Source organism: Apostichopus japonicus, chromosome 20 (genome assembly GCF_037975245.1).
Source record: "Apostichopus japonicus isolate 1M-3 chromosome 20, ASM3797524v1, whole genome shotgun sequence".
Lineage (NCBI taxonomy): Eukaryota > Metazoa > Echinodermata > Holothuroidea > Aspidochirotida > Stichopodidae > Apostichopus > Apostichopus japonicus.
The window spans coordinates 9,041,786-9,068,670 of record NC_092580.1 but is presented as its reverse complement, the minus strand read 5'-3'; positions in this window follow the sequence as shown (position 1 = coordinate 9,068,670).

Below are 26,885 nucleotides of genomic sequence, written 5' to 3'. Positions count from 1 at the left end.
ATGGGTGTCGAACATTCGATTGATCGGTGTCGAACATTCGATTGATGGGTGTCGAACATTCGATTGATCGGTGTCGAACATTCGATTGATCGGTGCCACACATTTGATTGATCGGTGCCGCAAATTCGATTGATCGGTGCCGCAAATTCGATTGATCGGTGTCGAACATTCAATTGATAGGTGTCGAACATTTGATTGATCCTTGTCGCACATTCGATTGATGGTTGTCAGACATTCGATTAATGGGTGTCGCACATTCGATTGATGGGTGTCGAACATTCGATTGATGGGTGTCGAACATTCGATTGATGGGTGTCGAACATTCGATTGATCGGTGTCGAACATTCGATTGATCGGTGTCGAACATTCGATTAATGGGTGTCGAACATTCGATTGATGGGTGTCGAACATTCGATTGATGGGTGTCGAACATTCGATTGATCGGTGCCACACATTTGATTGATCGGTGCCGCAAATTCGATTGATCGGTGTCGAACATTCGATTGATAGGTGTCGAACATTTGATTGATCCATGTCGCACATTTGATTGATGGGTGTCGAACATTCGGTTGATGGTTGTCGGACATTCGATTGATCTCTGTCGAACATTCGATTGATCGGTGTCGAACATTCGATTGATCGGTGTCGAAGATTTGATTGATCCATGTCGCACATTTGATTGATAGGTGTCGTATATTCGATTGACCGGTGTCGAACATTCGCTTAATCGGTGCAGCACATTCGATTGATCGGTGTCGAACATTCGTTTAATCGGTGTAGCACATCGATTGATCTGTGTCGCACATTCGGTTGATAGGTGTCGAGCATTCGATTGATCGGTGTCGAACATTCGATTGATCGGTGCCACACATTTGATTGATCGGTGCCGCAAATTCGATTGATCGGTGTCTAACATTCGATTGATCGGTGTCGAACATTTGATTGATCCATGTCGCACATTCGATTGATGGGTGTCGAACATTCGATTGATGGGTGTCGAACATTCGATTGATCGGTGTCGAACATTCGATTGATCGGTGTCGAACATTCGATTCATGGGTGTCGAACATTCGATTGATCGGTGTCGAACATTCGTTTAATCGGTGTAGCACATCGATTGATCGGTGTCGAACATTCGATTGATCGGTGCCGCAAATTCGATTGATCGGTGTCGAACATTCGATTGATCGGTGTCGAACATTCGATTGATCGGTGTCGAACATTCGATCGATGGGTGTCGAACATTCGATCGATGGGTGTCGAACATTCGATTGATCGGTGTCGAAGATTCGATTAATGGGTGTCGAACATTCGGTTGATGGTTGTCGGACATTCGATTGATCTCTGTCGCACATTCGATTGATCGGTGTCGAACATTCGATTGATCGGTGTCGAAGATTTGATTGATCCATGTCGCACATTTGATTGATCGGTGTCGTATATTCGATTTACCGGTGTCGAACATTCGCTTAATCGGTGCAGCACATTCGATTGATCGGTGTCGAACATTCGTTTAATCGGTGTAGCACATCGATTGATCTGTGTCGCACATTCGGTTGATAGGTGTCGAACATTCGATTGATCGGTGTCGAACATTCGATTGATGGGTGTCGAACATTCGATTGATCGGGTGTCGAACATTCGATTGATCGGTGTCGAACATTCGATCGATGGGTGTCGAACATTCGATTGATGGGTGTCGAACATTCGATTGATCGGTGTCGAACATTCGATTGATCGGTGTCGAAGATTCGATTGATCGGTGCCACACATTTGATTGATCCATGTCGCACATTTGATTGATCGGTGTCGTATATTCGATTTACCGGTGTCGAACATTCGCTTAATCGGTGCAGCACATTCGATTGATCGGTGTCGAACATTCGTTTAATCGGTGTAGCACATCGATTGATCTGTGTCGCACATTCGGTTGATAGGTGTCGAACATTCGATTGATCGGTGTCGAACATTCGATTCATGGGTGTCGAACATTCGATTGATGGGTGTCGAACATTCGATTGATCGGTGTCGCACATTTGATTGATAGGTGTCGCACATTCGATTGATCGGTGTCGAACATTCGTTTAATCGGTGTCGAACGTTCGTTTAATTGGTGTCGCACATTCGATTAATGGTTGTCGCACATTCGGTCGATTGGTGTCGAACATTCGATTGATCGGTGCCGCAAATTCGATTGATGGGTGTCGAACATTCGATTGATGTGTGTCGAACATTCGATTGATGGGTGTCGAACATTCGATTGATCGGGTGTCGAACATTCGATTGATCGGTGTCGAACATTCGATCGATGGGTGTCGAACATTCGATTGATGGGTGTCGAACATTCGATTGATCGGTGTCGAACATTCGATTGATCGGTGTCGAAGATTCGATTGATCGGTGCCACACATTTGATTGATCGGTGCCGCTAATTCGATTGATCGGTGTCGAACATTCGATTGATCGGTGTCGAACATTGGATTGATCCATGTCGCACATTTGATTCATAGGTGTCGAACATTCGATTGATCGGTGTCGAACATTGGATTGATCCATGTCGCACATTTGATTCATAGGTGTCGTATATTCGATTGATCGGTGTCGAACATTCGATTGATCTGTGTCGCACATTCGATTGATAGGTCTCGCACATTCGATTGATCTGTGTCGCACATTCGATTGATGGTTGTCGAACATTCGATTGACAGGAATCGCATATTCGGCTGATCGTTGTCGAACATTCGATTAATGGTTGTCGGACATTCGATTAATGGGTGTCGCACATTCGATTGATCGGTGTCGTATATTCGATTGATCGGTGTCGAACATTCGATTGATCGGTGTCGAACATTGGATTGATCCATGTCGCACATTTGATTGATAGGTGTCGTATATTCGATTGATCGGTGTCGAACATTCGATTGATAGGTGTCGCACATTCGATTGATAGGTGTCGCACATTCGATTGATGGGTGTCGAACATTCGATTGATGGGTGTCGAACATTCGATTGATCGGTGTCGAACATTCGATTGATCGGTGTCGAACATTCGATTGATGGGTGTCGAACATTCGATTGATGGGTGTCGAACATTCGATTGATGGGTGTCGAACATTCGATTGATCGGTGTCGAACATTCGATTGATGGGTGTCGAACATTCGATCGATGGGTGTCGAACATTCGATCGATGGGTGTCGAACATTCGATTGATCGGTGTCGAAGATTCGATTAATGGGTGTCGAACATTCGATTGATGGGTGTCGAACATTCGATTGATCGGTGTCGTATATTCGATTGATCGGTGTCGAACATTCGATTGATCGGTGTCGAACATTGGATTGATCCATGTCGCACATTTGATTGATAGGTGTCGTATATTCGATTGATCGGTGTCGAACATTCGATTGATAGGTGTCGCACATTCGATTGATAGGTGTCGCACATTCGATTGATGGGTGTCGAACATTCGATTGATGGGTGTCGAACATTCGATTGATCGGTGTCGAACATTCGATTGATCGGTGTCGAACATTCGATTGATGGGTGTCGAACATTCGATTGATGGGTGTCGAACATTCGATTGATGGGTGTCGAACATTCGATTGATCGGTGTCGAACATTCGATTGATGGGTGTCGAACATTCGATCGATGGGTGTCGAACATTCGATCGATGGGTGTCGAACATTCGATTGATCGGTGTCGAAGATTCGATTAATGGGTGTCGAACATTCGATTGATGGGTGTCGAACATTCGATTGATCGGTGTCGAACATTCGATTGATCGGTGTCGAACATTCGATCGATGGGTGTCGAACATTCGATTGATCGGTGTCGAACATTCGATTGATCGGTGTCGAACATTCGATTAATGGGTGTCGAACATTCGATTGATGGGTGTCGAACATTCGATTGATCGGTGTCGAACATTCGATTGATCGGTGCCACACATTTGATTGATCGGTGCCGCAATTTCGATTGATCGGTGTCGAACATTCGATTGATCGGTGTCGAAGATTTGATTGATCCATGTCGCACATTTGATTGATAGGTGTCGTATATTCGATTGACCGGTGTCGAACATTCGCTTAATCGGTGCAGCACATTCGATTGATCGGTGTCGAACATTCGTTTAATCGGTGTAGCACATCGATTGATCTGTGTCGCACATTCGGTTGATAGGTGTCGAGCATTCGATTGATCGGTGTCGAACATTCGATTGATCGGTGCCACACATTTGATTGATCGGTGCCGCAAATTCGATTGATCGGTGTCTAACATTCGATCGATCGGTGTCGAACATTTGATTGATCCATGTCGCACATTCGATTGATGGGTGTCGAACATTCGATTGATGGGTGTCGAACATTCGATTGATCGGTGTCGAACATTCGATTGATCGGTGTCGAAAATTCGATTCATGGGTGTCGAACATTCGATTGATCGGTGTCGAACATTCGTTTAATCGGTGTAGCACATCGATTGATCTGTGTCGCACATTCGGTTGATAGGTGTCGAACATTCGATTGATCGGTGTCGAACATTCGATTGACCGGTGCCACACATTTGATTGATCGGGGCCGCAAATTCGATTGATCGGTGTCGAACATTCGATTGATCGGTGTCGAACATTTGATTGATAGGTGTCGCACATTCGATTGATGAGTGTCGAACATTCGATTGATGGGTGTCAAACATTCGATTGATCGGTGTCGAACATTCGATTGATCGGTGTCGAACATTCGATTGATGGGTGTCGAACATTCGATGGATGGGTGTCGAACATTCGATTGATGGGTGTCGAACATTCGATTGATCGGTGTCGAACATTCGATTGATGCGTGTCGAACATTCGATTGATGGGTGTCGAACATTCGATTGATCGGTGTCGCACATTTGATTGATAGGTGTCGCACATTCGATTGATCGGTGTCGAACATTCGTTTAATCGGTGTCGAACATTCGTTTAATTGGTGTCGCACATTCGATTGATGGTTGTCGCACATTCGGTCGATTGGTGTCGAACATTCGATTGATCGGTGCCGCAAATTCGATTGATCGGTGTCGAACATTCGATTGATGGGTGTCGAACATTAGATTGATGGGTGTCGAACATTCGATTGATCGGTGTCGAACATTCGATTGATCGGTGTCGAACATTCGATCGATGGGTGTCGAACTGTCGATTGATCGGTGTCGAACATTCGATTGATCGGTGTCGAAGATTCGATTAATGGGTGTCGAACATTCGATTGATGGGTGTCGAACATTCGATTGATCGGTGTCGAACATTCGATTGATCGGTGCCACACATTTGATTGATCGGTGCCGCTAATTCGATTGATCGGTGTCGAACATTCGATTGATCGGTGTCGAACATTGGATTGATCCATGTCGCACATTTGATTGATAGGTGTCGTATATTCGATTGATCGGTGTCGAACATTCGATTGATCTGTGTCGCACATTCGATTGATAGGTGTCGCACATTCGATTGATGGGTGTCGAACATTTGATTGATCGTTGTCGCACATTCGATTGATGGGTGTCGAACATTCGATTGATGGGTGTCAAACATTCGATTGATCGGTGTCGAACATTCGATTGATCGGTGTCGAACATTCGATTGATGGGTGTCGAACATTCGATTGATGGGTGTCGAACATTCGATTAATGGGTGTCGAACATTCGTTTAATCGGTGTCGAACATTCGTTTAATTTGTGTCGCACATTCGATTGATGGTTGTCGCACATTCGGTCGATTGGTGTCGAACATTCGATTGATCGGTGTCGAACATTCGATTGATCGGTGTCGAACATTCGATCGATGGGTGTCGAACATTCGATTGATGGGTGTCGAACATTCGATTGATCGGTGTCGAAGATTCGATTAATGGGTGTTGAACATTCGATTGATGGGTGTCGAACATTCGATTGATCGGTGTCGCACATTTGATTGATAGGTGTCGCACATTCGATTGATCGGTGTCGAACATTCGTTTAATCGGTGTCGAACATTCGTTTAATTGGTGTCGCACATTCGATTGATGGTTGTCGCACATTCGGTCGATTGGTGTCGAACATTCGATTGATCGGTGTCTAACATTGGATTGATCCATGTCGCACATTTGATTGATAGGTGTCGTATATTCGATTGATCGGTGTCGAACATTCGATTGATCTGTGTCGCACATTCGATTGATAGGTGTCGCACATTCGATTGATGGGTGTCGAACATTCGATTGATGGGTGTCGAACATTCGATTGATCGGTGTCGAACATTCGATTGATCGGTGTCGAACATTCGATTGATGGGTGTCGAACATTCGATTGATGGGTGTCGAACATTCGATTGATGGGTGTCAAACATTCGATTGATCGGTGTCGAACATTCGATTGATCGGTGTCGAACATTCGATTGATGGGTGTCGAACATTCGATTGATGGGTGTCGAACATTCGATTGATCGGTGTCGAACATTCGTTTAATCGGTGTCGAACATTCGTTTAATTGGTGTCGCACATTCGATTGATGGTTGTCGCACATTCGGTCGATTGGTGTCGAACATTCGATTGATCGGTGTCGAACATTCGATTGATCGGTGTCGAACATTCGATCGATGGGTGTCGAACATTCGATTGATGGGTGTCGAACATTCGATTGATCGGTGTCGAAGATTCGATTGATGGGTGTCGAACATTCGATTGATGGGTGTCGAACATTCGATTGATGGGTGTCGAACATTCGATTGATCGGTGTCGAACATTCGATTGATGGGTGTCGAACATTCGATTGATGGGTGTCGAACATTCGATTGATCGGTGTCGCACATTTGATTGATAGGTGTCGCACATTCGATTGATCGGTGTCGAACATTCGTTTAATCGGTGTCGAACATTCGTTTAATTGGTGTCGCACATTCGATTGATGGTTGTCGCACATTCGGTCGATTGGTGTCGAACATTCGATTGATCGGTGCCGCAAATTCGATTGATCGGTGTCGAACATTCGATTGATGGGTGTCGAACATTAGATTGATGGGTGTCGAACATTCGATTGATCGGTGTCGAACATTCGATTGATCGGTGTCGAACATTCGATCGATGGGTGTCGAACTGTCGATTGATCGGTGTCGAACATTCGATTGATCGGTGTCGAAGATTCGATTAATGGGTGTCGAACATTCGATTGATGGGTGTCGAACATTCGATTGATCGGTGTCGAACATTCGATTGATCGGTGCCACACATTTGATTGATCGGTGCCGCTAATTCGATTGATCGGTGTCGAACATTCGATTGATCGGTGTCGAACATTGGATTGATCCATGTCGCACATTTGATTGATAGGTGTCGTATATTCGATTGATCGGTGTCGAACATTCGATTGATCTGTGTCGCACATTCGATTGATAGGTGTCGCACATTCGATTGATGGGTGTCGAACATTTGATTGATCGGTGTCGCACATTCGATTGATGGGTGTCGAACATTCGATTGATGGGTGTCAAACATTCGATTGATCGGTGTCGAACATTTGATTGATCGGTGTCGAAGATTTGATTGATCCATGTCGCACATTTGATTGATAGGTGTCGTATATTCGATTGACCGGTGTCGAACATTCGCTTAATCGGTGCAGCACATTCGATTGATCGGTGTCGAACATTCGTTTAATCGGTGTAGCACATCGATTGATCTGTGTCGCACATTCGGTTGATAGGTGTCGAGCATTCGATTGATCGGTGTCGAACATTCGATTGATCGGTGCCACACATTTGATTGATCGGTGCCGCAAATTCGATTGATCGGTGTCTAACATTCGATTGATCGGTGTCGAACATTTGATTGATCCATGTCGCACATTCGATTGATGGGTGTCGAACATTCGATTGATGGGTGTCGAACATTCGATTGATCGGTGTCGAACATTCGATTGATCGGTGTCGAACATTCGATTCATGGGTGTCGAACATTCGATTGATCGGTGTCGAACATTCGTTTAATCGGTGTAGCACATCGATTGATCGGTGTCGAACATTCGATTGATCGGTGCCGCAAATTCGATTGATCGGTGTCGAACATTCGATTGATCGGTGTCGAACATTCGATTGATCGGTGTCGAACATTCGATCGATGGGTGTCGAACATTCGATCGATGGGTGTCGAACATTCGATTGATCGGTGTCGAAGATTCGATTAATGGGTGTCGAACATTCGGTTGATGGTTGTCGGACATTCGATTGATCTCTGTCGCACATTCGATTGATCGGTGTCGAACATTCGATTGATCGGTGTCGAAGATTTGATTGATCCATGTCGCACATTTGATTGATCGGTGTCGTATATTCGATTTACCGGTGTCGAACATTCGCTTAATCGGTGCAGCACATTCGATTGATCGGTGTCGAACATTCGTTTAATCGGTGTAGCACATCGATTGATCTGTGTCGCACATTCGGTTGATAGGTGTCGAACATTCGATTGATCGGTGTCGAACATTCGATTCATGGGTGTCGAACATTCGATTGATGGGTGTCGAACATTCGATTGATCGGTGTCGCACATTTGATTGATAGGTGTCGCACATTCGATTGATCGGTGTCGAACATTCGTTTAATCGGTGTCGAACGTTCGTTTAATTGGTGTCGCACATTCGATTAATGGTTGTCGCACATTCGGTCGATTGGTGTCGAACATTCGATTGATCGGTGCCGCAAATTCGATTGATGGGTGTCGAACATTCGATTGATGGGTGTCGAACATTCGATTGATGGGTGTCGAACATTCGATTGATCGGGTGTCGAACATTCGATTGATCGGTGTCGAACATTCGATCGATGGGTGTCGAACATTCGATTGATGGGTGTCGAACATTCGATTGATCGGTGTCGAACATTCGATTGATCGGTGTCGAAGATTCGATTGATCGGTGCCACACATTTGATTGATCCATGTCGCACATTTGATTGATCGGTGTCGTATATTCGATTTACCGGTGTCGAACATTCGCTTAATCGGTGCAGCACATTCGATTGATCGGTGTCGAACATTCGTTTAATCGGTGTAGCACATCGATTGATCTGTGTCGCACATTCGGTTGATAGGTGTCGAACATTCGATTGATCGGTGTCGAACATTCGATTCATGGGTGTCGAACATTCGATTGATGGGTGTCGAACATTCGATTGATCGGTGTCGCACATTTGATTGATAGGTGTCGCACATTCGATTGATCGGTGTCGAACATTCGTTTAATCGGTGTCGAACGTTCGTTTAATTGGTGTCGCACATTCGATTAATGGTTGTCGCACATTCGGTCGATTGGTGTCGAACATTCGATTGATCGGTGCCGCAAATTCGATTGATGGGTGTCGAACATTCGATTGATGTGTGTCGAACATTCGATTGATGGGTGTCGAACATTCGATTGATCGGGTGTCGAACATTCGATTGATCGGTGTCGAACATTCGATCGATGGGTGTCGAACATTCGATTGATGGGTGTCGAACATTCGATTGATCGGTGTCGAACATTCGATTGATCGGTGTCGAAGATTCGATTGATCGGTGCCACACATTTGATTGATCGGTGCCGCTAATTCGATTGATCGGTGTCGAACATTCGATTGATCGGTGTCGAACATTGGATTGATCCATGTCGCACATTTGATTCATAGGTGTCGAACATTCGATTGATCGGTGTCGAACATTGGATTGATCCATGTCGCACATTTGATTCATAGGTGTCGTATATTCGATTGATCGGTGTCGAACATTCGATTGATCTGTGTCGCACATTCGATTGATAGGTCTCGCACATTCGATTGATCTGTGTCGCACATTCGATTGATGGTTGTCGAACATTCGATTGACAGGAATCGCATATTCGGCTGATCGTTGTCGAACATTCGATTAATGGTTGTCGGACATTCGATTAATGGGTGTCGCACATTCGATTGATCGGTGTCGTATATTCGATTGATCGGTGTCGAACATTCGATTGATCGGTGTCGAACATTGGATTGATCCATGTCGCACATTTGATTGATAGGTGTCGTATATTCGATTGATCGGTGTCGAACATTCGATTGATAGGTGTCGCACATTCGATTGATAGGTGTCGCACATTCGATTGATGGGTGTCGAACATTCGATTGATGGGTGTCGAACATTCGATTGATCGGTGTCGAACATTCGATTGATCGGTGTCGAACATTCGATTGATGGGTGTCGAACATTCGATTGATGGGTGTCGAACATTCGATTGATGGGTGTCGAACATTCGATTGATCGGTGTCGAACATTCGATTGATGGGTGTCGAACATTCGATCGATGGGTGTCGAACATTCGATCGATGGGTGTCGAACATTCGATTGATCGGTGTCGAAGATTCGATTAATGGGTGTCGAACATTCGATTGATGGGTGTCGAACATTCGATTGATCGGTGTCGTATATTCGATTGATCGGTGTCGAACATTCGATTGATCGGTGTCGAACATTGGATTGATCCATGTCGCACATTTGATTGATAGGTGTCGTATATTCGATTGATCGGTGTCGAACATTCGATTGATAGGTGTCGCACATTCGATTGATAGGTGTCGCACATTCGATTGATGGGTGTCGAACATTCGATTGATGGGTGTCGAACATTCGATTGATCGGTGTCGAACATTCGATTGATCGGTGTCGAACATTCGATTGATGGGTGTCGAACATTCGATTGATGGGTGTCGAACATTCGATTGATGGGTGTCGAACATTCGATTGATCGGTGTCGAACATTCGATTGATGGGTGTCGAACATTCGATCGATGGGTGTCGAACATTCGATCGATGGGTGTCGAACATTCGATTGATCGGTGTCGAAGATTCGATTAATGGGTGTCGAACATTCGATTGATGGGTGTCGAACATTCGATTGATCGGTGTCGAACATTCGATTGATCGGTGTCGAACATTCGATCGATGGGTGTCGAACATTCGATTGATCGGTGTCGAACATTCGATTGATCGGTGTCGAACATTCGATTAATGGGTGTCGAACATTCGATTGATGGGTGTCGAACATTCGATTGATCGGTGTCGAACATTCGATTGATCGGTGCCACACATTTGATTGATCGGTGCCGCAATTTCGATTGATCGGTGTCGAACATTCGATTGATCGGTGTCGAAGATTTGATTGATCCATGTCGCACATTTGATTGATAGGTGTCGTATATTCGATTGATCGGTGTCGAACATTCGCTTAATCGGTGCAGCACATTCGATTGATCGGTGTCGAACATTCGTTTAATCGGTGTAGCACATCGATTGATCTGTGTCGCACATTCGGTTGATAGGTGTCGAGCATTCGATTGATCGGTGTCGAACATTCGATTGATCGGTGCCACACATTTGATTGATCGGTGCCGCAAATTCGATTGATCGGTGTCTAACATTCGATCGATCGGTGTCGAACATTTGATTGATCCATGTCGCACATTCGATTGATGGGTGTCGAACATTCGATTGATGGGTGTCGAACATTCGATTGATCGGTGTCGAACATTCGATTGATCGGTGTCGAAAATTCGATTCATGGGTGTCGAACATTCGATTGATCGGTGTCGAACATTCGTTTAATCGGTGTAGCACATCGATTGATCTGTGTCGCACATTCGGTTGATAGGTGTCGAACATTCGATTGATCGGTGTCGAACATTCGATTGACCGGTGCCACACATTTGATTGATCGGGGCCGCAAATTCGATTGATCGGTGTCGAACATTCGATTGATCGGTGTCGAACATTTGATTGATAGGTGTCGCACATTCGATTGATGAGTGTCGAACATTCGATTGATGGGTGTCAAACATTCGATTGATCGGTGTCGAACATTCGATTGATCGGTGTCGAACATTCGATTGATGGGTGTCGAACATTCGATGGATGGGTGTCGAACATTCGATTGATGGGTGTCGAACATTCGATTGATCGGTGTCGAACATTCGATTGATGCGTGTCGAACATTCGATTGATGGGTGTCGAACATTCGATTGATCGGTGTCGCACATTTGATTGATAGGTGTCGCACATTCGATTGATCGGTGTCGAACATTCGTTTAATCGGTGTCGAACATTCGTTTAATTGGTGTCGCACATTCGATTGATGGTTGTCGCACATTCGGTCGATTGGTGTCGAACATTCGATTGATCGGTGCCGCAAATTCGATTGATCGGTGTCGAACATTCGATTGATGGGTGTCGAACATTAGATTGATGGGTGTCGAACATTCGATTGATCGGTGTCGAACATTCGATTGATCGGTGTCGAACATTCGATCGATGGGTGTCGAACTGTCGATTGATCGGTGTCGAACATTCGATTGATCGGTGTCGAAGATTCGATTAATGGGTGTCGAACATTCGATTGATGGGTGTCGAACATTCGATTGATCGGTGTCGAACATTCGATTGATCGGTGCCACACATTTGATTGATCGGTGCCGCTAATTCGATTGATCGGTGTCGAACATTCGATTGATCGGTGTCGAACATTGGATTGATCCATGTCGCACATTTGATTGATAGGTGTCGTATATTCGATTGATCGGTGTCGAACATTCGATTGATCTGTGTCGCACATTCGATTGATAGGTGTCGCACATTCGATTGATGGGTGTCGAACATTTGATTGATCGTTGTCGCACATTCGATTGATGGGTGTCGAACATTCGATTGATGGGTGTCAAACATTCGATTGATCGGTGTCGAACATTCGATTGATCGGTGTCGAACATTCGATTGATGGGTGTCGAACATTCGATTGATGGGTGTCGAACATTCGATTAATGGGTGTCGAACATTCGTTTAATCGGTGTCGAACATTCGTTTAATTTGTGTCGCACATTCGATTGATGGTTGTCGCACATTCGGTCGATTGGTGTCGAACATTCGATTGATCGGTGTCGAACATTCGATTGATCGGTGTCGAACATTCGATCGATGGGTGTCGAACATTCGATTGATGGGTGTCGAACATTCGATTGATCGGTGTCGAAGATTCGATTAATGGGTGTTGAACATTCGATTGATGGGTGTCGAACATTCGATTGATCGGTGTCGCACATTTGATTGATAGGTGTCGCACATTCGATTGATCGGTGTCGAACATTCGTTTAATCGGTGTCGAACATTCGTTTAATTGGTGTCGCACATTCGATTGATGGTTGTCGCACATTCGGTCGATTGGTGTCGAACATTCGATTGATCGGTGTCTAACATTGGATTGATCCATGTCGCACATTTGATTGATAGGTGTCGTATATTCGATTGATCGGTGTCGAACATTCGATTGATCTGTGTCGCACATTCGATTGATAGGTGTCGCACATTCGATTGATGGGTGTCGAACATTCGATTGATGGGTGTCGAACATTCGATTGATCGGTGTCGAACATTCGATTGATCGGTGTCGAACATTCGATTGATGGGTGTCGAACATTCGATTGATGGGTGTCGAACATTCGATTGATGGGTGTCAAACATTCGATTGATCGGTGTCGAACATTCGATTGATCGGTGTCGAACATTCGATTGATGGGTGTCGAACATTCGATTGATGGGTGTCGAACATTCGATTGATCGGTGTCGAACATTCGTTTAATCGGTGTCGAACATTCGTTTAATTGGTGTCGCACATTCGATTGATGGTTGTCGCACATTCGGTCGATTGGTGTCGAACATTCGATTGATCGGTGTCGAACATTCGATTGATCGGTGTCGAACATTCGATCGATGGGTGTCGAACATTCGATTGATGGGTGTCGAACATTCGATTGATCGGTGTCGAAGATTCGATTGATGGGTGTCGAACATTCGATTGATGGGTGTCGAACATTCGATTGATGGGTGTCGAACATTCGATTGATCGGTGTCGAACATTCGATTGATGGGTGTCGAACATTCGATTGATGGGTGTCGAACATTCGATTGATCGGTGTCGCACATTTGATTGATAGGTGTCGCACATTCGATTGATCGGTGTCGAACATTCGTTTAATCGGTGTCGAACATTCGTTTAATTGGTGTCGCACATTCGATTGATGGTTGTCGCACATTCGGTCGATTGGTGTCGAACATTCGATTGATCGGTGCCGCAAATTCGATTGATCGGTGTCGAACATTCGATTGATGGGTGTCGAACATTAGATTGATGGGTGTCGAACATTCGATTGATCGGTGTCGAACATTCGATTGATCGGTGTCGAACATTCGATCGATGGGTGTCGAACTGTCGATTGATCGGTGTCGAACATTCGATTGATCGGTGTCGAAGATTCGATTAATGGGTGTCGAACATTCGATTGATGGGTGTCGAACATTCGATTGATCGGTGTCGAACATTCGATTGATCGGTGCCACACATTTGATTGATCGGTGCCGCTAATTCGATTGATCGGTGTCGAACATTCGATTGATCGGTGTCGAACATTGGATTGATCCATGTCGCACATTTGATTGATAGGTGTCGTATATTCGATTGATCGGTGTCGAACATTCGATTGATCTGTGTCGCACATTCGATTGATAGGTGTCGCACATTCGATTGATGGGTGTCGAACATTCGATTGATCGGTGTCGCACATTCGATTGATGGGTGTCGAACATTCGATTGATGGGTGTCAAACATTCGATTGATCGGTGTCGAACATTCGAATGATCGGTGTCGAACATTCGATTGATGGGTGTCGAACATTCGATTGATGGGTGTCGAACATTCGATTGATGGGTGTCGAACATTCGTTTAATCGGTGTCGAACATTCGTTTAATTGGTGTCGCACATTCGATTGATGGTTGTCGCACATTCGGTCGATTGGTGTCGAACATTCGATTGATCGGTGTCGAACATTCGATTGATCGGTGTCGAACATGCGATCGATGGGTGTCGAACATTCGATTGATGGGTGTCGAACATTCGATTGATCGGTGTCGAAGATTCGATTAATGGGTGTCGAACATTCGATTGATGGGTGTCGAACATTCGATTGATCGGTGTCGCACATTTGATTGATAGGTGTCGCACATTCGATTGATCGGTGTCGAACATTCGTTTAATCGGTGTCGAACATTCGTTTAATTGGTGTCGCACATTCGATTGATGGTTGTCGCACATTCGGTCGATTGGTGTCGAACATTCGATTGATCGGTGTCTAACATTGGATTGATCCATGTCGCACATTTGATTGATAGGTGTCGTATATTCGATTGATCGGTGTCGAACATTCGATTGATCTGTGTCGCACATTCGATTGATAGGTGTCGCACATTCGATTGATGGGTCTCGAACATTCGATTGATGGGTGTCGAACATTCGATTGATGGGTGTCGAACATTCGATTGATCGGTGTCGAACATTCGATTGATGGGTGTGGAACATTCGATTGATGGGTGTCGAACATTCGATTGATGGGTGTCGAACATTAGATTGATGGGTGTCGAACATTCGATTGATCGGTGTCGAACATTCGATTGATCGGTGTCGAACATTCGATCGATGGGTGTCGAACATTCGATTAATCGGTGTCGAACATTCGATTGATCGGTGTCGAAGATTCGATTAATGGGTGTCGAACATTCGATTGATGGGTGTCGAACATTCGATTGATCGGTGTCGAACATTCGATTGATCGGTGCCACACATTTGATTGATCGGTGCCGCTAATTCGATTGATCGGTGTCGAACATTCGATTGATCGGTGTCGAACATTGGATTGATCCATGTCGCACATTTGATTGATAGGTGTCGTATATTCGATTGATCGGTGTCGAACATTCGATTGATCTGTGTCGCACATACGATTGATAGGTGTCGCACATTCGATTGATGGGTGTCGAACATTTGATTGATCGGTGTCGCACATTCGATTGATGGGTGTCGAACATTCGATTGATGGGTGTCAAACATTCGATTGATCGGTGTCGAACATTCGATTGATCGGTGTCGAACATTCGATTGATGGGTGTCGAACATTCGATTGATGGGTGTCGAACATTCGATTGATGGGTGTCGAACATTCGTTTAATCGGTGTCGAACATTCGTTTAATTGGTGTCGCACATTCGATTGATGGTTGTCGCACATTCGGTCGATTGGTGTCGAACATTCGATTGATCGGTGTCGAACATTCGATTGATCGGTGTCGAACATTCGATCGATGGGTGTCGAACATTCGATTGATGGGTGTCGAACATTCGATTGATCGGTGTCGAAGATTCGATTAATGGGTGTCGAACATTCGATCGATGGGTGTCGAACATTCGATTGATCGGTGTCGCACATTTGATTGATAGGTGTCGCACATTCGATTGATCGGTGTCGAACATTCGTTTAATCGGTGTCGAACATTCGTTTAATTGGTGTCGCACATTCGATTGATGGTTGTCGCACATTCGGTCGATTGGTGTCGAACATTCGATTGATCGGTGTCTAACATTCGATTGATCCATGTCGCACATTTGATTGATAGGTGTCGTATATTCGATTGATCGGTGTCGAACATTCGATTGATCTGTGTCGCACATTCGATTGATGGGTGTCGCACATTCGATTGATGGGTGTCGAACATTCGATTGATGGGTGTCGAACATTCGATTGATCGGTGTCGAACATTCGATTGATCGGTGTCGAACATTCGATTGATGGGTGTCGAACATTCGATTGATGGGTGTCGAACATTCGATTGATGGGTGTCGAACATTCGATTGATGGGTGTCGAACATTCGATTGATGGGTGTCGAACATTCGATTGATCGGTGTCGCACATTTGATTGATAGGTGTCGAACATTCGATTGATCGGTGTCGAACATTCGTTTAATCGGTGTCGAACATTCGTTTAATTGGTGTCGCACATTCGATTGATGGTTGTCGCACATTCGGTCGATTGGTGTCGAACATTCGATTGATCGGTGCCGCAAATTCGATTGATCGGTGTCGAACATTCGATTGATGGGTGTCGAACATTCGATTGATGGGTGTCGAACATTCGATTGATCGGTGTCGAACATTCGATTGATCGGTGTCGAACATTCGATCGATGGGTGTCGAACATTCGATCGATGGGTGTCGAACATTCGATCGATGGGTGTCGAACATTCGATTGATCGGTGTCGAAGATTCGATTGATCGGTGTCGAACATTCGATTGATCGGTGTCGAACATTCGATTGATCGGTGTCGAACATTCGATTGATCGGTGTCGAACATTGGATTGATCCATGTCGCACATTTGATTGATAGGTGTCGAACATTCGATTGATCGGTGTCGAACATTCGATTGATCTGTGTCGAACATTCGATTGATGGGTGTCGAACATTCGATTGATCGGTGTCGAACATTCGATTGATGGGTGTCGAACATTCGATTGATCGGTGTCGAACATTTGATCGATGGGTGTCGAACATTCGATTGATGGGTGTCGAACATTCGATTGATGGGTGTCGAACATTCGATTGATCGGTGTCGCACATTCGATTGATGGGTGTCGAACATTCGATTGATGGGTGTCGAACATTCGATTGATCGGTGTCGCACATTTGATTGATAGGTGTCGCACATTCGATTGATCGGTGTCGAACATTCGTTTAATCGGTGTCGAACATTCGTTTAATTGGTGTCGCACATTCGATTGATGGTTGTCGCACATTCGGTCGATTGGTGTCGAACATTCGATTGATCGGTGCCGCAAATTCGATTGATCGGTGTCGAACATTCGATTGATGGGTGTCGCACATTCGATTGATCGGTGTCGAACATTCGTTTAATCGGTGTCGAACATTCGTTTAATTGGTGTCGCACATTCGATTGATGGTTGTCGCACATTCGGTCGATTGGTGTCGAACATTCGATTGATCGGTGCCGCAAATTCGATTGATCGGTGTCGAACATTCGATTGATGGGTGTCGAACATTAGATTGATGGGTGTCGAACATTCGATTGATCGGTGTCGAACATTCGATTGATCGGTGTCGAACATTCGATCGATGGGTGTCGAACTGTCGATTGATCGGTGTCGAACATTCGATTGATCGGTGTCGAAGATTCGATTAATGGGTGTCGAACATTCGATTGATGGGTGTCGAACATTCGATTGATGGGTGTCGAACATTCGATTGATCGGTGCCACACATTTGATTGATCGGTGCCGCTAATTCGATTGATCGGTGTCGAACATTCGATTGATCGGTGTCGAACATTGGATTGATCCATGTCGCACATTTGATTGATAGGTGTCGTATATTCGATTGATCGGTGTCGAACATTCGATTGATCTGTGTCGCACATTCGATTGATAGGTGTCGTATATTCGATTGATCGGTGTCGAACATTCGATTGATCTGTGTCGCACATTCGATTGATGGGTGTCGAACATTTGATTGATCGTTGTCGCACATTCGATTGATGGGTGTCGAACATTCGATTGATGGGTGTCAAACATTCGATTGATCGGTGTCGAACATTCGATTGATCGGTGTCGAACATTCGATTGATGGGTGTCGAACATTCGATTGATGGGTGTCGAACATTCGATTAATGGGTGTCGAACATTCGTTTAATCGGTGTCGAACATTCGTTTAATTTGTGTCGCACATTCGATTGATGGTTGTCGCACATTCGGTCGATTGGTGTCGAACATTCGATTGATCGGTGTCGAACATTCGATTGATCGGTGTCGAACATTCGATCGATGGGTGTCGAACATTCGATTGATGGGTGTCGAACATTCGATTGATCGGTGTCGAAGATTCGATTAATGGGTGTTGAACATTCGATTGATGGGTGTCGAACATTCGATTGATCGGTGTCGCACATTTGATTGATAGGTGTCGCACATTCGATTGATCGGTGTCGAACATTCGTTTAATCGGTGTCGAACATTCGTTTAATTGGTGTCGCACATTCGATTGATGGTTGTCGCACATTCGGTCGATTGGTGTCGAACATTCGATTGATCGGTGTCTAACATTGGATTGATCCATGTCGCACATTTGATTGATAGGTGTCGTATATTCGATTGATCGGTGTCGAACATTCGATTGATCTGTGTCGCACATTCGATTGATAGGTGTCGCACATTCGATTGATGGGTGTCGAACATTCGATTGATGGGTGTCGAACATTCGATTGATCGGTGTCGAACATTCGATTGATCGGTGTCGAACATTCGATTGATGGGTGTCGAACATTCGATTGATGGGTGTCGAACATTCGATTGATGGGTGTCAAACATTCGATTGATCGGTGTCGAACATTCGATTGATCGGTGTCGAACATTCGATTGATGGGTGTCGAACATTCGATTGATGGGTGTCGAACATTCGATTGATCGGTGTCGAACATTCGTTTAATCGGTGTCGAACATTCGTTTAATTGGTGTCGCACATTCGATTGATGGTTGTCGCACATTCGGTCGATTGGTGTCGAACATTCGATTGATCGGTGTCGAACATTCGATTGATCGGTGTCGAACATTCGATCGATGGGTGTCGAACATTCGATTGATGGGTGTCGAACATTCGATTGATCGGTGTCGAAGATTCGATTGATGGGTGTCGAACATTCGATTGATGGGTGTCGAACATTCGATTGATGGGTGTCGAACATTCGATTGATCGGTGTCGAACATTCGATTGATGGGTGTCGAACATTCGATTGATGGGTGTCGAACATTCGATTGATCGGTGTCGCACATTTGATTGATAGGTGTCGCACATTCGATTGATCGGTGTCGAACATTCGTTTAATCGGTGTCGAACATTCGTTTAATTGGTGTCGCACATTCGATTGATGGTTGTCGCACATTCGGTCGATTGGTGTCGAACATTCGATTGATCGGTGCCGCAAATTCGATTGATCGGTGTCGAACATTCGATTGATGGGTGTCGAACATTAGATTGATGGGTGTCGAACATTCGATTGATCGGTGTCGAACATTCGATTGATCGGTGTCGAACATTCGATCGATGGGTGTCGAACTGTCGATTGATCGGTGTCGAACATTCGATTGATCGGTGTCGAAGATTCGATTAATGGGTGTCGAACATTCGATTGATGGGTGTCGAACATTCGATTGATCGGTGTCGAACATTCGATTGATCGGTGCCACACATTTGATTGATCGGTGCCGCTAATTCGATTGATCGGTGTCGAACATTCGATTGATCGGTGTCGAACATTGGATTGATCCATGTCGCACATTTGATTGATAGGTGTCGTATATTCGATTGATCGGTGTCGAACATTCGATTGATCTGTGTCGCACATTCGATTGATAGGTGTCGCACATTCGATTGATGGGTGTCGAACATTCGATTGATCGGTGTCGCACATTCGATTGATGGGTGTCGAACATTCGATTGATGGGTGTCAAACATTCGATTGATCGGTGTCGAACATTCGAATGATCGGTGTCGAACATTCGATTGATGGGTGTCGAACATTCGATTGATGGGTGTCGAACATTCGATTGATGGGTGTCGAACATTCGTTTAATCGGTGTCGAACATTCGTTTAATTGGTGTCGCACATTCGATTGATGGTTGTCGCACATTCGGTCGATTGGTGTCGAACATTCGATTGATCGGTGTCGAACATTCGATTGATCGGTGTCGAACATGCGATCGATGGGTGTCGAACATTCGATTGATGGGTGTCGAACATTCGATTGATCGGTGTCGAAGATTCGATTAATGGGTGTCGAACATTCGATTGATGGGTGTCGAACATTCGATTGATCGGTGTCGCACATTTGATTGATAGGTGTCGCACATTCGATTGATCGGTGTCGAACATTCGTTTAATCGGTGTCGAACATTCGTTTAATTGGTGTCGCACATTCGATTGATGGTTGTCGCACATTCGGTCGATTGGTGTCGAACATTCGATTGATCGGTGTCTAACATTGGATTGATCCATGTCGCACATTTGATTGATAGGTGTCGTATATTCGATTGATCGGTGTCGAACATTCGATTGATCTGTGTCGCACATTCGATTGATAGGTGTCGCACATTCGATTGATGGGTCTCGAACATTCGATTGATGGGTGTCGAACATTCGATTGATGGGTGTCGAACATTCGATTGATCGGTGTCGAACATTCGATTGATGGGTGTGGAACATTCGATTGATGGGTGTCGAACATTCGATTGATGGGTGTCGAACATTAGATTGATGGGTGTCGAACATTCGATTGATCGGTGTCGAACATTCGATTGATCGGTGTCGAACATTCGATCGATGGGTGTCGAACATTCGATTAATCGGTGTCGAACATTCGATTGATCGGTGTCGAAGATTCGATTAATGGGTGTCGAACATTCGATTGATGGGTGTCGAACATTCGATTGATCGGTGTCGAACATTCGATTGATCGGTGCCACACATTTGATTGATCGGTGCCGCTAATTCGATTGATCGGTGTCGAACATTCGATTGATCGGTGTCGAACATTGGATTGATCCATGTCGCACATTTGATTGATAGGTGTCGTATATTCGATTGATCGGTGTCGAACATTCGATTGATCTGTGTCGCACATACGATTGATAGGTGTCGCACATTCGATTGATGGGTGTCGAACATTTGATTGATCGGTGTCGCACATTCGATTGATGGGTGTCGAACATTCGATTGATGGGTGTCAAACATTCGATTGATCGGTGTCGAACATTCGATTGATCGGTGTCGAACATTCGATTGATGGGTGTCGAACATTCGATTGATGGGTGTCGAACATTCGATTGATGGGTGTCGAACATTCGTTTAATCGGTGTCGAACATTCGTTTAATTGGTGTCGCACATTCGATTGATGGTTGTCGCACATTCGGTCGATTGGTGTCGAACATTCGATTGATCGGTGTCGAACATTCGATTGATCGGTGTCGAACATTCGATCGATGGGTGTCGAACATTCGATTGATGGGTGTCGAACATTCGATTGATCGGTGTCGAAGATTCGATTAATGGGTGTCGAACATTCGATCGATGGGTGTCGAACATTCGATTGATCGGTGTCGCACATTTGATTGATAGGTGTCGCACATTCGATTGATCGGTGTCGAACATTCGTTTAATCGGTGTCGAACATTCGTTTAATTGGTGTCGCACATTCGATTGATGGTTGTCGCACATTCGGTCGATTGGTGTCGAACATTCGATTGATCGGTGTCTAACATTCGATTGATCCATGTCGCACATTTGATTGATAGGTGTCGTATATTCGATTGATCGGTGTCGAACATTCGATTGATCTGTGTCGCACATTCGATTGATGGGTGTCGCACATTCGATTGATGGGTGTCGAACATTCGATTGATGGGTGTCGAACATTCGATTGATCGGTGTCGAACATTCGATTGATCGGTGTCGAACATTCGATTGATGGGTGTCGAACATTCGATTGATGGGTGTCGAACATTCGATTGATGGGTGTCGAACATTCGATTGATGGGTGTCGAACATTCGATTGATGGGTGTCGAACATTCGATTGATCGGTGTCGCACATTTGATTGATAGGTGTCGAACATTCGATTGATCGGTGTCGAACATTCGTTTAATCGGTGTCGAACATTCGTTTAATTGGTGTCGCACATTCGATTGATGGTTGTCGCACATTCGGTCGATTGGTGTCGAACATTCGATTGATCGGTGCCGCAAATTCGATTGATCGGTGTCGAACATTCGATTGATGGGTGTCGAACATTCGATTGATGGGTGTCGAACATTCGATTGATCGGTGTCGAACATTCGATTGATCGGTGTCGAACATTCGATCGATGGGTGTCGAACATTCGATCGATGGGTGTCGAACATTCGATCGATGGGTGTCGAACATTCGATTGATCGGTGTCGAAGATTCGATTGATCGGTGTCGAACATTCGATTGATCGGTGTCGAACATTCGATTGATCGGTGTCGAACATTCGATTGATCGGTGTCGAACATTGGATTGATCCATGTCGCACATTTGATTGATAGGTGTCGAACATTCGATTGATCGGTGTCGAACATTCGATTGATCTGTGTCGAACATTCGATTGATGGGTGTCGAACATTCGATTGATCGGTGTCGAACATTCGATTGATGGGTGTCGAACATTCGATTGATCGGTGTCGAACATTTGATCGATGGGTGTCGAACATTCGATTGATGGGTGTCGAACATTCGATTGATGGGTGTCGAACATTCGATTGATCGGTGTCGCACATTCGATTGATGGGTGTCGAACATTCGATTGATGGGTGTCGAACATTCGATTGATCGGTGTCGCACATTTGATTGATAGGTGTCGCACATTCGATTGATCGGTGTCGAACATTCGTTTAATCGGTGTCGAACATTCGTTTAATTGGTGTCGCACATTCGATTGATGGTTGTCGCACATTCGGTCGATTGGTGTCGAACATTCGATTGATCGGTGCCGCAAATTCGATTGATCGGTGTCGAACATTCGATTGATGGGTGTCGAACATTCGATTGATCGGTGTCGAACATTCGATTAATGGGTGTCGAACATTCGATTGATGGGTGTCGAACATTCGATTGATGGGTGCCACACATTTGATTGATCGGTGCCGCAAATTCGATTGATCGGTGCCGCAAATTCGATTGATCGGTGTCGAACATTCGATTGATCGGTGTCGAACATTCGATTGATCGGTGTCGAACATTGGATTGATCCATGTCGCACATTTGATTGATAGGTGTCGTATATTCGATTGATCGGTGTCGAACATTCGATTGATCTGTGTCGCACATTCGATTGATAGGTGTCGAACATTCGATTGATGGGTGTCGAACATTCGATTGATGGGTGTCGAACATTCGATTGATCGGTGTCGAACATTCGATTGATCGGTGTCGAACATTCGATTGATGGGTGTCGAACATTCGATTGATTGGTGTCGAACATTCGATTGATGGGTGTCGAACATTCGATTGATCGGTGTCGAACATTCGATTGATGGGTGTCGAACATTCGATTGATGGGTGTCGAACATTCTATTGATCGGTGTCGCACATTTGATTGATAGGTGTCGCACATTCGATTGATCGGTGTCGAACATTCGATTGATCGGTGCCACACATTTGATTGATCGGTGCCGCAAATTCGATTGATCGGTGTCGAACATGCGATTGATCGGTGTCGAAGATTTGATTGATCCATGTCGCACATTTGATTGATAGGTGTCGTATATTCGATTGACCGGTGTCGAACATTCGTTTAATCGGTGTAGCACATCGATTGATCTGTGTCGCACATTCGCATGATAGGTGTCGAACATTCGATTGATCGGTGTCGAACATTCGATTGATGGGTGTCGAACATTTGATTGATGGGTGTCGAACATTCGATTGATCGGTGTCGCACATTTGATTGATAGGTGTCGCACATTCGATTGATCGGTGTCGAACATTCGTTTAATCGGTGTCGAACGTTCGTTTAATTGGTGTCGCACATTCGATTAATGGTTGTCGCACATTCGGTCGATTGGTGTCGAACATTCGATTGATCGGTGCCGCAAATTCGATTGATCGGTGTCGAACATTCGATTAATGGGTGTCGAACATTCGATGGATGGGTGTCGAACATTCGATTGATCGGGTGTCGAACATTCGATTGATCGGTGTCGAACATTCGATCGATGGGTGTCGAACATTCGATTGATGGGTGTCGAACATTCGATTGATCGGTGTCGAAGATTCGATTGATCGGTGTCGAAGATTCGATTGATCGGTGTCGAACATTCGACTGATCGGTGTCGAAGATTCGATTGATCGGTGTCGAACATTCGATTGATCGGTGCCACACATTTGATTGATCGGTGCCGCTAATTCGATTGATCGGTGTCGAACTTTTGATTGATCCATGTCGCACATTCGATTGATGGGTGTCGAACATTCGATTGATGGGTGTCGAACATTCGATTGATCCGTGTCGAACTTTTGATTGATCCATGTCGCACATTCGATTGATGGGTGTCGAACATTCGATTGATGGGTGTCGAACATTCGATTGATGGGTGTCGAACATTCGATTGATCGGTGTCGAACATTCGATTGATCGGTGTCGAACATTCGATTGATCGGTGTCGAACATTCGATTGATGCGTGTCGAACATTCGATTGATGGGTGTCGCACATTCGATTGATCGGTGTCGTATATTCGATTGATCGGTGTCGAACATTCGATTGATGGGTGTCGCACATTTGGTTGATGGGTGTCGAACATTCGATTGATCGGTGTCGAACATTCGTTTAATCGGTGTAGAACATTCGATTGATCTGTGTCGCACATTCGATTGATGGGTGTCGAACATTCGATTGATCGGTGTCGAACATTCGATTGATCGGTGCCACACATTTGATTGATCGGTGTCGAACATTCGATTGATGGGTGTCGAACATTCGATTGATGGGTGTCGAACATTCGATTGATCGGTGTCGAACATTCGATTGATCGGTGTCGAACATTCGATCGATGGGTGTCGAACATTCGATTGATCGGTGTCGAACATTCGATTGATCGGTGTCGAACATTCGATTAATGGGTGTCGAACATTCGATTGATGGGTGTCGAACATTCGATTGATGGGTGTCGAACATTCGATTGATGGGTGTCGAACATTCGATTGATCGGTGCCACACATTTGATTGATCGGCGCCGCAAATTCGATAGATCGGTGTCGAACATTCGATTGATCGGTGTCGAAGATTTGATTGATCCATGTCGCACAATTGATTGATAGGTGTCGTATATTCGATTGACCGGTGTCGAACATTCGCTTAATCGGTGCAGCACATTCGATTGATCGGTGTCGAACATTCGTTTAATCGGTGTAGCACATCGATTGATCTGTGTCGCACATTCGGTTGATAGGTGTCGAACATTCGATTGATCGGTGTCGAACATTCGATTGACCGGTGCCACACATTTGATTGATCGGGGCCGCAAATTCGATTGATGGGTGTCGAACATTCGATTGATCGGTGTCGAACATTCGATTGATCGGTGTCGAAGATTCGATTAATGGGTGTCGAACATTCGATTGATCGGTGTCGAACATTCGATTGATCGGTGTCGAACATTCGATTGATCGGTGCCACACATTTGATTGATCGGTGCCGCACATTCGATTGATCGGTGCCACACATTCGATTGATCGGTGTCGAACATTGGATTGATCCATGTCGCACATTTGATTAATAGGTGTCGTATATTCGATTGATCGGTGTCGAACATTCGATTGATCTGTGTCGCACATTCGATTGATAGGTGTCGCACATTCGATTGATCTGTGTCGCACATTCGATTGATGGTTGTCGAACATTCGATTGACAGGAATCGCATATTCGGCTGATCGTTGTCGAACATTCGATTAATGGTTGTCGGACATTCGATTAATGGGTGTCGCACATTCGATTGATCGGTGTCGTATATTCGATTGATCGGTGTCGAACATTCGATTGATCGATGTCGCACATTCGGTTGATGGTTGTCGGACATTCGATTGATCTGTGTCGCACATTCGATTGATCGGTGTCGAACATTCGATTGATGGGTGTCGAACATTCGATTGATCGGTGTCGAACATTCGATTGAAGGGTGTCGAACATTCGATTGATCGGTGTCGAGCATTCGATTGATCGGTGCCACACATTTGATTGATCGGTGCCGCAAATTCGATTGATCGGTGCCGCAAATTCGATTGATGGGTGTCGAACATTCGATTGATGGGTGTCGAACATTTGATTGATCCATGTCGCACATTTGATTGATAGGTGTCGTATATTCGATTGATCGGTGCCACACATTTGATTGATCGGTGCCG